Source organism: Puma concolor, chromosome A3, assembly GCF_028749965.1.
Source record: "Puma concolor isolate L17-30 chromosome A3, mPumCon1.1.hap2, whole genome shotgun sequence".
Classification (NCBI taxonomy): Eukaryota; Metazoa; Chordata; class Mammalia; order Carnivora; family Felidae; genus Puma; species Puma concolor.
The window spans coordinates 102,612,640-102,627,697 of record NC_141669.1 but is presented as its reverse complement, the minus strand read 5'-3'; the positions used below and the strand labels follow the sequence as shown (position 1 = coordinate 102,627,697).

General features: G+C 42.3%; 1 protein-coding gene and 1 long non-coding RNA gene across 2 annotated transcripts in view; one reads left to right on the top strand and one right to left on the bottom strand.

Annotated features, from left to right (window-relative positions):
- Positions 1-15,058, top strand: part of SPTLC3 (serine palmitoyltransferase long chain base subunit 3) — a 132,855-nt gene that overhangs the window by 103,068 nt on the left and 14,729 nt on the right. The window lies entirely within an intron of this gene.
- LOC147582625 (uncharacterized) lies at positions 4,883-7,526 on the bottom strand. The gene is made up of 2 exons (XR_015249358.1): positions 7,412-7,526; positions 4,883-5,026 (listed from the first exon to the last, which is right to left on the bottom strand). It is a non-coding gene; the product is annotated as an uncharacterized LOC147582625 (long non-coding RNA).

Below are 15,058 nucleotides of genomic sequence, written 5' to 3'. Positions count from 1 at the left end.
CATGAGATACTTGTGCTCACAATAGCCTCTCCCTTAAACTTGTGCTTCCATATAACTTTTTGAAGTACATAAAGTCATTAAGAGTTCATGATCACAATACTGATTATGTTGTTTGATTTGATAGTAGACATCTGACAGAGAGACTGCCATTTCTCTAATAATTCGTGTCTCTTGGGTTGGACAAGGTACAATAATTACTTCAAGTCTTAGTGCATCTTCAATAGGTGGAATCCATTTGGTGAGAAAGGAGATCCCCAATGGGCAACTGCTAAGTTTAAATTAAATTATGACAAATGAAGTTTAATAAGTTAAAATAAATTATGACAAAGTATTTCATATTCATAACTTGGGAAGAATGGCTTTTCCTGTAAATACATGGGGTCTACTTGACTTTGCACTATAATTGTCAGCCTCCTATTGGCTACTCATTTCCCTGCTGTGATTGTTACAATTTTAATGACATGGTGTGGAAATGATATTGACACTTCTAAATAAACATGGTCTACTCAACCTGATATATCTATTGAATATCAGACTAAGATTTTGGAATACCTTCAATTTCAGGTCAGGATGAAATAGCAACTATATTCTTATCAAGCACTTACTTGCCTCCTTGCCAACCCGCAGCCTATAGACCAATTTATCCAAATATCTAAGTTTAATCCAGACATGTAATATTTTTACTTTTTATGGAAATCAATTTTTTTGATATAAAACTTAACCAGAGATAGGAATAGTTTTGGAACAATTCTAGCTATAATTAACAAGTTAGTACTTAAATTTGAATCATTCCATTGGCTAACTCAGTTCTTATTTCACCAAAATGACTTGTGGTAAAATCATAATATCCATGATGTAACCATCCTTCTCCCTTCTGGTTCTTCAGGGCTAGGCTGTTGAGATGGTCACCAACTTTTTGAATCACAAAATGTCTTTTTGCTATCATATGTGTGGAAATATTTGATGTTTATAATTGAGTGGCCAGTAGTATCCCTAGAAATGAAAACAATAGTGAAAATTTACTTACAAGAAGAAATAGAATACCAATTCGTAATGTATAATACCCAATTTCAGTAGACTACACCTTTATTATTGTTAATAAAATATCCTATGCTTATACAATAAAGTTAAGAAAAATGAAATTCTCTTTTTTTCTTCAAAGTCATACTTGTCCCTTTTTACCCTTAAACAGGGAGTTTCGGGGTAACAGCAGAGATGTGTCTGGATACTGTGTAGGTAGAGGAAAAACTAAAAGTAAAATTAAGATGAAATAATAAGGGGTGCCTGGGTGGCTCAGTCGATTAAGTGTCCCACTTTGACTCAGGTGATGATCTCGTGGTTTGTGAGTTTAGCCCCAAGTCGGGCTCTGTGCTGATAGCTTAGAGCCTGGAGCCTGCTTCAGATTCTGTGTGTCTCCCTCTCTCTGCCCCTCCCCTGCTCGTGCTCAGTCTCTCTCTCTCTCAAAAATAAATATTAAAAAAAAAAAAGATGAAACAATGATTTACGTTCTTCTTGGAAATAAGGCAATTCATCATACCAGATCCTCAAAAAGATGGGAATTTCACAGGATGGGGTTTTTTTTGTTTGGTTGTTTTTTTTTTATTTTTTATTAATTTTTTTTTAACATTTTTATTTTTGAGAGACAGAGAGAGACAGAGTATGAGCAGGGGAGGGGTAGAGATAAAGGGAGACACAGAATCCCAAGCAGGCTCCAGGCTCTGAGATGTCAGCACAGAGTCTGACACAGGGCTCAAACCCATGAACCATTATTAGATCATGACTTCAGCTGAAGTCAGATGCTTAACCAACTGAGCCACCAAGGCACCCCTCAACAATAGGGTGTTTTATCTTTTTAATTTAATATGTTTTCTAAATTTTTTAAAGTTTGAGAGAGAGAGAGAGAGAGAGAGAGAGAGAGAGTGAACACACACACACACACACACACACACACACACTCATGTGTGGGGGAGGGGCAGAGAGAGGAGGAGACAGAATCCCAAGTAGGCTCCACGCTGTCAGGCAGACCCCACTGTGGGGCTCAAACTCATGAACCATGAGTTTGTGACCTGAGCTGAGATCAAGATTTAGATGCTCAACCAACTGAGCCACCCAGGCACCCCTAATTTAATATATTTTCTGAATATAGTACACAGAGATTATTACTACAAAAGATAACACAGCCACAATATTACTCATATCCTTCCTTGATCATATTAGATACTACCAATCAAACTTAGATATTATCAAAATCATTACCTCAATTCTCCACTTTCAATATGAATAAAAAGCTTAACAAGCCTAACAGAGCATGGAAACCTAGGTTTTGGTGAATTTGAGCAATAAGGCTAAGGAAGGATGGGGACACTGAATCTGCAAATGGAAGCTAAGTACCTCCAGCCATTGTGCCAATACAGGAAATTCTTCCTCAAGCTGGCCTCCTTTGCCTGTCGGCAAATCAAAACAGTGATGGGCCCACGATCTGAGGAGGAAGTATTAAATAGACACGCTCCCCAACAGAGGGCCTCCTGACACTAAATCTTTCTGAGATTTTTATTTCCTGCATGACTTGGGAAGTATTCAAATAACGTTCCATCTGTGAAGAAGTCCTTACCTGGGCCTCAGAACTCTGTCTGCACATCCCATGCTGCCTTTGGCAGGGTTGGGGAATGAAGGCTCTCAGCTAATGGGGTCGCTCTCCTGTTTCCCTCTGAGTATCAGCCTCTGGGATGGAGAGGCTCTCCGTGCCTGAAATGAGGAGGGGATGTCTTTTAAATCTACATTTGGTTATATTTTTTTAATGTTTATTTATTTTTGAAAGAGAGAGAGCGGGGTGGGGGGAACAGAGAGAGAGGGGGACAGAGGATCCTAAGTGGTCTCTGTGCTGACAGCAGAGAGCCCAGCCCAATGCAGGGTTCAAACTCATGAACCGTGAGATCATGACCTGAGCTGAATTTGGATGCTTAAATGATTGAGCCACCCAGACACCACTACATTTGATTATACCATGGTGTCACTATTTTATGGTAACATTGTTTATTCTAAAATTAAAATTGGGTAGTCTGTCCCTTCATTGCAAAATCCCCAGTTCTATTCACTGAGAATATCTGAGGGGCTAAAGATGACTGGTTTCTATGCAAAAAGCAACAGCTAATGGAAAAGGAGCATACATTCTGTTAGTTGAACGAGTTTAGATTATGTTCGAAATCACAGATAAGTCAAAAATTGTCACTGATAAAATTGTTCTTAGCCTGACAAATCTATCTTCAAAATGAAAGAAAACAACTGGGACTTTCTCTGATTCCCCAGAGGCTTGCCACATTTCCTCATGTTGATTCCTCAACCACCATATAAGACCTTCCTTGCTCCGGACCCCAGACACAAATGCCCTTATGCTTTCAGCCATTCCAGCTCATCTCTCAGAACAGTCTCAGAACCAAACTCAGGGTCTTGAAATGGGGGTTCATGCTGGAGTGACCTTTCTAACTCCTGCCACCAACCCAGAGGGATCTCCCCTAACCACCCTTTCTAAAATATCACCCTCTTCTTTGTGGGTTACTCTCTTTACTCACCTGTTCTGCACCATGTTTCTTCATAGCACTTGCACCACCTGGAATTGTATACTTGCTTCCCTGGTTATCATCTGTCTCCCTCAGGAGAACACAAATGCTGTGAGGGCAAGGACACTGTCCCCGGCCCCAAGCAGTACATGTTGACTGAATGAATGACTGCATTCAGTGTAAGCTTTGGCCATATCCCATCAACTATTCACCAGGAATTGGTAGCTTCTTTATGTGTGTTCATGATGTTTCCTCTCTCTGGAAGGTGTTCATCTCTCCCCACAACCCACTTATACCCATTCTTTATCTCCTAACCCCTATTCAGCCTTCTAAGCCCTATCTCAATGACTGCAGTCAGAATATATTCCTTCCCTCCTCCATCTCCTGCAATTTTCCCCTCCTCCAATGTTAGTCACACACTCCCAACCGAGCCCTCCAAGTAGTTAGTAATTGGTTAATTAATTGTGCCTTAAGTATCAAATATGTAAGTGAATGAATAGATTTGGGGCCATGCAGATTTCCTGGACAAGGCTTAGAATCTAATCACCACCTATCAACAATTATGATATCGTTTCTTTATAGGTTACTTATAGAATTACTTTGGTTCAAATACTGGATTTAGAATCACTTCCTTGACAAGTACATGTGTGGACCAAATCTAGAGTTCCTTTTCTATTCTTTTGATAAATGAATGTTTTTATATTATTACATATACTAAGACTTTGTCTAGACACCGTTGAATACAGAGGTGAGTAAGCTGGGTAATTCAAGCCAATGATACCCAAAAAGCAGAAGTAAAAAATGGAGTTTTTCCTTTAATTATACAAGCAGTTAGCTGAATCCCTTACTTAACATTTCCTATGGAGACATCCAAAGCTCAAAAGTGCATGTGACTTTTTTATACACAGTAATCAGCAAGACCTGGCCACCAGCTAATCCTCTCCATCCAAGGCAAAGTACATATCTAAAATAGAGAAGAGTAGGTTGATTCTTAGGCATCCAAAATGGCATTTTCCACCGAATATGCTGGAGGAACCCCCATCTCTTCCCTCCTCCATCTTAATGATGATTTGCACTTAGGATCTTTTTCAATCAAGAAACTTCATGTTTTCATGACATTACTTGGTGACTAGTAATGAGAGGTTGAGAAACTAAAATTCCTGCAGAAAAATTACAGTTTCCCTTTACACCATAGAGTCAATGAAAAGTAGAAGAGCGTTAGGATTTTAAATCCTTGAAAGTTTTCATGGTATATACAGTCTTATAAGGCTAGTGTTAGTTAAAGTAATTCATTCTTGTAACAGACAAGTCCCAATATATTAGTAACTTAACACAATAGAAATTTATTTTTTGGCCATATAAAGTCCATAATGGGTGTTCCTGTTGGACAGGTAGTTCTCTTCCAGGAATCCAGCCTCCTTCCATCTTGTCGCTTCTCCAGCTTCAACATATGGCTTCCAAGCTTGCCACTGAAGAGGAAGGAGAATAGAGCATGGTGTATATAATGTTTTTATGGGCCATGACTGGAAAGGCACATTTCATTTCTGCCCACATTCTATTGGCCATAACTCTATTGGCCACATGACCTTGCCTGACCACAAAGGAGCCACGGAAATGAAGTAACTGTCTGCCTAGAAGGAAATGGGTTCAGTGAATAGCTAGCCAGTCTTTGCCACAGTACTTAACCTCAGTCCAGGACATTCTTTCCCCAGACTTTTGATGGATGTATACTGTAGGAAGACACTGTATACTTTAGAGAGTTTCCCAGTCTTTCTCTATTGACTTAGTAAATAAACTCTTGACCAGGAATGGAATAAAAGTAGCTAAGAAAAGAAGAAAAACAAAGTCCAAAGAACCGAAGATGAACCTCTTTCCCTTTTACAGGGACTCTCAGAGCTCTGAGTCTGGATTTTAGTACAACCATTTCTGCTTCTTTTGCACAGAACCTAGTCCCAGGCCATGGCAGTTATCAAGATCATTATCGTTATTATGTTGCTAAGTTCCTCAATACTGTGCACTTTTTGGAGACAGAAAATGGACCCTGGGCATAATGCTTCTCCAGGAGAAATTAAAATGGCATGAAATTGGGACAGCTCTGGACATCAGGCCAGAACAGAGAAGAATGTATATTTTGGAAATAGTAACATATTCCCAGACAAGTAGAACTTTTTTTTTTTTTTTTTTTTTTGGAATGGGAAATGTGATGAGACAGAATATTGTAAGTTGCAATTTAAAAAGTGCAGTTTATACACATGAACCGATTTAGGCTAGTTATCTAAAATGGATGTGTTCATTTTGAGTCACCCCAACCCTGCCACACAGCCACCCTTGGGTTCTTTGGGGACCATGAACTCAAAGGGGGCTAAGTAGTTCTGAACAAGCACTGAACCTCTGATGCTCATCATACCAGCACCCAGCAGTTGGCTGGTCAATGTGACCCATCACAAGAGGTGACTGAATTCTGTGCAGGCAGAGAAATAAAACTAGAGCATTCATATCAACATTGAGTTCATATGAATATACGATCCTGCCCAACTTCTCTTGAGGCATTTCATCTACTTTGAGAAGCACTAGTTCACGTATATTATCTCTACATGGGTAAGTTCACACCAGATCATTCATACTGGCCCATATCTGAAATTTGAAAAAAGAAAAAAATCTGAAGGCTTAAACTCTATTTTTTATTCAACTATTAGGAAAAAGAGGAATAAAATGGCAAGGTCTTTCAAGGAAATTCATTAATTTCCTTTTTTTTTTTTTTTTTTAACCCTCTGAAGAGATAAAGGGATCTAAAGATAAAGGGGAAAAAAGTGAGGCTTATCATATCATGCATTTGAACTGGAAAATACAAGCATGCCTCATCTTTAAATCATTTTGTATGGATTAATTCCTTCATCCTGGTCATTTGTGAACTTCTATCATGAGATTGGCAGGTGAGGTGTTGACCTTGCTTCTAACCCCACGTGGACTTGGAGAAAGTGGCACCCGTGCCTTCCAGCTGTGACCTTGGACCTTTGCTCTGGGTCCTGGAACAGGGCACACATATTTTTACACTTGAGTTTGATAGGTTTAAAAATGGGAGTGACTAAACTGGGAAGATTTAGCGTTGGGGAGGGGGAGCGGGAGGACTAGGTGACAGCAGTTTGCTCTCCAGTCAAACTTTCTCACTTTCTTACTGCTTGTATTTGACATGAGATCCATTCACAAACTCCCCTTATATGCTGTTGCTTTTCTTCAGTGCTGTGTGGGAGCTGAAAACTACCCTAATCCATCCACATCATCAAGCTCATCTGGGGCTGTTCTTACTAATATACTCTTCAGCAGGAATTCTGTTTCTTCCTCAAAGGAGGAAGAGGCAGGGAAAACCAAAAAAGAACTCTGGTTGGGGCAAAGAAATTCTAATAATTAGATATGGGGTTTTAAAAGGTCTCTCACTTCTTAGCACCTACCGGGGGCAGAGAGCAGACAGAAAAGTCAGCTTTCCTACAATTTCTTTTCCCCCCTCAAACCTGGCAACATGCTGTTAGCTCTGTCTCTTGGAAGTCCCTCAGTGAATGCCAGAGGAGTGCACAGAGAACCCACCTGGAACGGGGCCATCAGAGGGCCCCGGCATTGTTGAGGGAGGAATTAGCTGCTGCTTCCTGAAGATATGTGCTTGGTTACCCGCTGGGGACCAGACAGGGGTAGAGAAAGAGACTCGGGGCTTTCTGTGTTTTCTAAAGGTTTCAGGCCACTGGCATTTCAGCAACAGCTAATACAAAACAGATGGCCAGGCGCTACGCTCTGCTGGCTTTCAACTGAGGAGCTGCCTCCATCGTGATTAATCACCTGTGCTGGGGGGTAAAAAGTCCTACCTGGCCTTTTTGTATGCATGGACCTCAGGTTGGGGTGAGCGAGCGAAGTGACAGGCATCGCCTCTCTGCCCTGGTGCTGCTTATGTATACGTAGGACAACGTGCATTTATCCAATAAACACAGAATGAGCCAGCAAACTGAACTCCAGCGAGCAGAGGAAGCTGGTCTGGTTTTGCAGGAGTGGCTCGCAAAACCCACCCCTTTGTTATTTCACCTTAGGAGTTAGGCAAGGGTAGAGGTTTAGGGCAGCTCAGTAAATTCTGCACTTGCTTGGAGGCCTTAAAACATTTCCCTAGCAAGAGTGTAAAGAGAATCTGTGTGTCTTTTAGATGGCACTGGGGCAAAAGGTTATGTGGCCACTTCCTTCCACCCTCCCCACAAACAAGATATCCTTTTACACCGTGAGCCCTACACTAGCTTCCTCTTCGCTTTTGTCTCCTCTGTGTGGCTGGACTCTGAGATGGGGGAGTTTGTGATGGAGCACACATGAAATTCCATGTTAGCTCAGCACAACAGGAGAAGGAAAGAACATGATTCCAGCTGTAGCATCTTAGAGGGTGAAAGGGAGCTGCTGTTCCACATTGATCCTTGTTTTTCCACTGGGTCATTTTCAGCCAAGCAGCAAAAACTCCCAAATGCAGCCGATGCCATGCCCCAGCCCCTCTCTTGTCAGGGCAAGTTGCAGAGAAAACCAGCTATGCTACCAGCCACAGCTGGGGAGGATTAAGCAGGTGGATTTGTGCCTGGAGAAGCCCAGCGTGTGCTCGGGGCTAGAAAGAATGAATGTATTACTTTTCTATTTCTGCATAACAAATGACCACAAATTTAGTGGCTTAAAACAACATCATTTATTATCTCAGTCTCCTTGGGTCAGGAGTCGGGGCACAGTTTGTTCTCTGCTCAAGGTTCTCACAAGGCCAAATCAAGGTGTCTGCAGCTGGCCTCTTTTCTGGAGCTCAGGTTCCTCTCCCAAGCTCACATGTTTGTGGCAGACTCTAGTCTGGGGGGTTGTGAGAGGGAGGTCCCCATTTCCTTGCCAGCTGTGAGCCAGACCCTCTCCACTCCTAGAGACTGCTTGAACTCCTTACCATGCAGCCCTCTCCACCTCAAAACCAGCAGTGGAGAATCTCCTTCACATCAGATGCCCTTCTCCTCGAATCTCTTTCTTCAGGGAGAGCCCAGTCCCTCCTATGGGCTCGCTTAATTAGGTCTTTTTTTTTTTTTAATGTTTTATTTTTTTCTTGAGAGAGATAGAGAGCATGCAATAGTTGGGGGACGGGAGGGGCAGGGTGCAGAGAGAGAGGGAGACAGAAGATCTGAAGCAGGCTCTGCACTGACAGCAGCCAGCCTGATGCAGGGCTCAAACTCACAAACGGTGTGATCGGTAATGATCTGAGCTGAAGCCGGTCGCTTAACCCACAGAGCCACCCAGGTGCCCCTAACCTAATTAAGTCTTAAACACTGGTTAATGTCCCTGATCCCCACACCGCTCTCTGAGGCTTCCCCAGCAGATACTTGGAAAGCCAGAGGCTTGGATTATGTAGGCAGCTGCCTTAATGGGGCTCCCCGATGGCCACTTTGACTTGCAATGTTTCTCAGAGCCCTTCCAGGAAATCCCATGAACCCAGTTGCTCAGGACCTGTCCTTTGCCACCTCCTTTGCCTTCCCGCCACAGATCAGAACAGTTGCTGACACACACCTCCTCACCCACCTCAGATGTTTGCTGCCACTCTGGCTTCCTACTTGTCCTGCCACTTCCAGTTTTCCCCCTCATCCTAATCCACATGCCACACACCATGAGCTTCCCCTTGCTCAACCCCCTCAGACCATGGCATGCCCTGCTCGTGATGCTGCCATGGCTCCCCATTACCCACCCAAACCTTCCAAATCCTAGGGTGGCATTCACCACTATCAGTGGTCTGACTCCACGGGTCTTTCTCATGACTGTGGTGTAAACATTATGGCAAGTGAGTTACCCATTTCCAGGTGCCCCCCACCTCCAAACAGACACACAAGATCAACAGAATCAATACCCACACTGTAAGTTATGACTTCAACAATGGTTCTTAACTGATGCACAACACAGTTACCCTGGGAATGTTTCTGGAACAGAATACCTACAGGGGGGGCTTTACTGTACATATTCTAGAGAAAGAAATATTCCCAGAAGACTCTGGTGTGTTCCTGTGCTTAAGAATCACTGATTTACAAAGTTTCCAGAAGGCCCCAGTCTCCCAAACTACCCCCTTTAATGTGTAGAATTCCGTAATTTGTGACTTGCTAAGATACTGCTCTCTATTTAAATGCAAATTAGCATGAAATCTTATCATTTATTCTGAAGCATTGTTGTGTGAAAACCCTGCTAACTCTGCCTAGATCTGTCTTAAGGCTCTTCCTCTCAATTATCTATTACTTGATATTTGCCCTACCATTAGACCACTTCTTTCCCAACAGCCTCAGAATATTCTTATCTTCTGCTTCACCTTAGCAGCTGGCCTGACTCCTTTACCTAGTGAGTGCTTTTCATTTCTGAAATGTGTGAATCCATGAACCATAGAATTCACACCTCACCGGACATGAATTTACCAGCTTTTCCCCATACAGCAGACTTTGATAGACCAGGAAGTACGGCTAGTTTCTGGGTCAGCTGGGTAATGCGTTAATGATCTCCAGCCTCAGTTTCTGTATCTGCAAAGAGGGCCCCAAAACACAATTTCTGGCTCATAATAGGTGTGCAGGACATGTCCATTCTCACGTCTCCTTATGAGTTAAATGCCTGATGGTATATTTGAGCAGCAGGTAGGGAGTGGAGGCAATGGTGTCCTCTTGGGGCCCTTGAAATCAGGCCGTGCAGACCGCTGTCCACCCTTAATGTCTGTCCTCCCTGCTCCTGCATGCATTCCCGGGGGTATGACTGAGGGGCCCGAAGAGTCATTGGAACATGAGTATGCGACTATAAAACATGCCGTAACCTTGGAATCTGGACATCAAAAGGGAGAGCTTCAGTGCCTGATAAAAATGTGTGTTCCTCTTAGCAAACCACTCCAAACAGTTTTCCCCATCCCACTGGGAAGCTTGTCACTGCTAATGTGATTCTTATGATTCTTGCTGCTCTGTAGCCTCTTGATCTTTCCTGAGATCACTCTGCCCCTAAGTGTGTTGGAAACAAAATGTCCTGTCTGGTGTCCAGAGCTTAAAATAACAGACTGCTGGGTTCCTGCTGTCACACTGACACTTGACTCCAAGGTCTCTCCCCAGTACCAACCCCCCATGCCAGGGGGGAGAAGCCATGGGTGAATGGACAGACAAAGAAGGGGCAAGAGACAAGGAGATTAGTCATTCTCAGGCCATTCAAGCATTCTTTAACATCAGTTTGATTTTTCAGAAAGGTCAACTTCTTAAATTGTGAGAAATATTCTATGGAAACACTCCTCCCATCTCTAAAAACAGGGACAACATTTTCCAAGCAATGCTGCCTAAGGGCATATTTGAGGTTGTCCATAGACAGTCCGTTGACTGTATTGTGACTGTCACGGTGGTGTGCTAAATAATTTAAAGAGGCAGAGCAGCATTCATTTCTTTATGTGCATTTTTAAAGCCTGAGAAATAACAAAATAAGTCACTATGTGGCATCTGGGCATATTCATGTCTTGTCTGGTAGCCAGGTTGCTTGCAAAATCTGCAGAAAATCGAGAGTGACACTGGAGCTGGCTCACAAGCTTGTAAAATCCACCTCTTCCTCCTAGTGTTTCAGAGGGAAATGCCTCTCTCTCTCTCTCTCTCTCTCTCTCTCTCTCTTTTGCATGCCAGTGGTTCAGCAGACAACAAATTTTCCTTCTTTAGCTTTTGACGGGTCATTCGGGGAGTCTCCACCGTCTGTGATGCCTTCTGGCTCTCTGGAGATTGACTTGTCCCAAACATATTTTTGGAAACGCCACAGACGATTGTTTTTATTAGGGGACTGCAAAGCTTTGTAGTGGGATGCTTTGTGTTTTATTTGTTTTCCTTCCCCTGCCCCAGCTGTTTTTGTTTTAACAGCACTGGAGAGAAGGTTAAAGTATTTGTGGCCTCCGTTAACCTAGCCCATCTCTCAAGTTGGCAGAGCTAGAAATCTGAATGGGTAGAACGGCAATGTACAGGTCAGCTGCCTGGATGGGTTCATCCATATTTTATCCAGCCTCATGAGAGGGGTGAAGGGGACACTTGGGTTGATCTCAAGTTGAATGAGCACTTTGGAGCAGACAGCTGTCAGGGGAGCAGGTCACCCGCCACAAAATGTACTACCCAAGCACCCAAGCACTGATTAACTGCTGAGATGTAATCGTGCCAAACAAGAGGCCACGACATGTGCCCATTTTTTATTTTCCACATCTAACTGAGAAATAAGACAGAGGGCACGGCTCTTAACACAGAAATGCATGGCTTTGGGCTTGGACTGGCAATGGTGGCTATTTCTGAGATATCTGAGTCTCCGTGGCTATACCTTGTCAAAAAACAAAATTCATGCCTGGGTCCCATTTCCATAGATACTTATTTAATTGGTCTGGAGTGCAGTACGGGCATGGGATTTTTGCCAACCTGTCCAGATGATTCTGAGGTGCCATTGAGGTTACTTGGAACTACTTCCCTATGGAAAAAGGTAATTAACCTTTCAAACACCTGCTGCATGCCAGGCACAGTACTAAGCATGTTTCTACATTAACCCCTTTATTTCCACCTATCTTTCTGTGTGATAAGCTTATTTATCTGTATTTTACAGGTAAAACCAAGGTTTTAAGGCCTTAAATTGTCTAGGTGGAGTTTAGTTTTTTAGTCCATTTCACTCCAAAGCCTATTCCTTTTTCAGAGAACCCAGAATATAGCAAAATAAACACTCGTATAAACTCTCCAGAACCCTACATAAGAGATCAGCTCATTTACTTATTTATCTGAGCAGAGACCTTCCCTGTCTTCTGTGTGATATGTGAAAGAAGAACAAGAAATTTTGGAATTAGAGACTTTGAGTGTTAGGAAAGGAATATGGCTGCAATGCCCAATCTCCGTGCCACCCTGGCATGGCCATCTCTGTACAAAAAGACAAGTGCTAAAATTTCCTCCTTCTCTTACAAACACTCTTAAAGCAAGGATCTCAAAGCACAGCATAATTAATAAAATCACCCACATCCTGTCTAGATGAGTAGCATTTTATATATACAAATTCCTTTCTGCCCCCAGGCCCTACAAGAGTAGAATGTTTCCAATTTTAAAGAGTGAGCAACAGAGTAATTGAAAGGAGCTGTATCTTGGCCGATGCAAAGGACCTCAAAGGCATTAATAGTGATCTATATGAGAAAACATGGTGACCACGAAGTGTATCATAATGGCTTGTCAGCCATGCTGTGCTAAATGATTCAAAGATAGAAAAGACAGGGCAAGAAGAAAACATTGAATTCTTAAGAGTCAGCTACCCCTGGGATCAATATTCTGATCTACTCAGTCAACTCTCCAAACAATCTAGAAGCAGTAAAGTGATGACATTAGCTGATGATCCAGTTACTTGGGTTAATCAAGGCAAAGGGGACAGACGGGGCCAATTAAGTAGCTGGGCAGCCCAATGATAGATGAGTCATTATGGGCAAGCGCAAAGATAATGCCATTGGGAAAAGCAATTTAAGTCATTCATGCACTTCCAGGCCAGGAAATCCTTCTGGTCTTTGAGGGGGATCATTTAGGAATCATCAGACCCAGCCTGATGAAGTCATCTATTCATTGTGCAGCTAACAATCAACAAAAGAGCTAAACGTACAAGGCGACAGGCCATATGGAATACATTTTGGTGGCTGATGTATATCTCTGCCTTCATTTGAATCACCTTCATTAAAACAAGTCTTACTCCAGCCCCTCTTTTTCTTTTCATTCTTCTTCTACAATATCTCCCTACTTGTTATGCTGTCACCTCCCTAAACACGCAGTCTTGGATGTATAGATGAATTTTTTAAATAAAGACAAATTTAAATAAGTTTAAATAAATAAATAAACTGTGCACATACAAGTTTCCAAGAAACCCTTCAGCATGTTACAAAGCAATTCATCTTTAAGCACCAAGGAGGCTTTTTCTATGCAGCAAAAATTTAACATATGAGTTAAAGTAAACCATACTTGAAGCTACCTGTTCCTTTAAAACCAAAGGCCAAACCAGGGACCCCAAAATGAAGGTTACCAATGGTTGCCATGTTAACAAATTCGGTGAACACTAATTTATCTCCTGAGTTATCTTCTTCCTCTATGATTGCTGTTTTTGTCATCCTTTTAAGTTCATCCTCTTCCCAACCATGAAATGTTGGATTCTTCAATTCCTGTCCTTTTTTTCTCAATCTACCCATCGCTCCAGCCTTATCTTGCCCCACATTTAACCACATCTTACCTGGTTCTCAACTACTCTTTTCTTCTACAAACCACTAGACCATTGCACCTGTTTCCTGTACCTGAAATGCTGTCCTCTGATATTTTGCCTGTTAACATTTGTCCACCTTTCTGATCTCTGCTCACTCATCATTTATTGACTTTCTCAAATTTGATCCAATCTTTCTAATATGGGTTCTCATAACACCATATAGCATTCTCTACAGCACTTATTAGATTTGCAATTTTACATCCATTTTTAGATGTAATTTCAGTCTTCCCACTAGACTATAAGCTCTCCCCTGTTCCTCCATATGATGACAAACATGTAGCTTGAGGATGACTTCATTCTTATACTTCTTCTTCAGCAGATCTGAAAGACTGATGAGCCCAGGTTGTATTCCATAGCCAATATTCAAGGGGATGGAATGTTCCAATTGGCCATGTCTTGATCATGTGCTACCCTTGTAGCAAAGAGAAAAGTCAGGGCCAACTCTAACTGAACATCATGGACCTTTGGAGGAAGGATGCTGAACAGGAAATGCCCACTGTGAATCCTTTTGCCAAGACACAGTCTGAGGCCAACTCTCCAAGAAGGAACTGGAGAAACCTGATTAACATATTTATTGACATTTTTACCCATTTTCCACCAGGAGAGTTAAAGATACCAAGGATCGATGTCCAGAATATTGAAAAATTAGTAGAACAAGAGCTCTGATCAGTTTTAATGGACACCTGACCAATCATAATGGAGGTCAGCTATAGCAGCTGTTCCTGCTCAATAGCCACCTTGCATCAGATGCAAACACTGGAGTGATTTCCAGGGGACTTAAACATCCAGTTCTGTTCAATCTTCTGTATTGAGCACACACACTCTGGTTTTGGCTGTTTTGCTCATTTACTTCATAGAGTAGACATGTTTCTTCAGAACTCTTTCCACTCTTTAATTCCCTTTGTTCTCTCATATGTGTGATGTCCTCACTGGGACACACATGGAGGCCAGAGGCTTTTGAGCTGAAGCACCAATAACCTGGAAATGGACAGAGGTACCTTCCTTGACCTTCTGTTTGGAGCCCACACCATCATTTTTTGTGGTTGGGGAAAACAGAGGTCCCCTTCTTCCCTTCCCTCTATTCCCTTCCCTCTATTACTCTACTACTATCAAATGCCTCAGAAAACAGTTGTGGTCTCAGCTGGACCTATTTTTGTTCAGGGATGTGCAACCCCTTTAAGTTCAGGTTAGGTGAAATGCTCTTTGATTGGAGA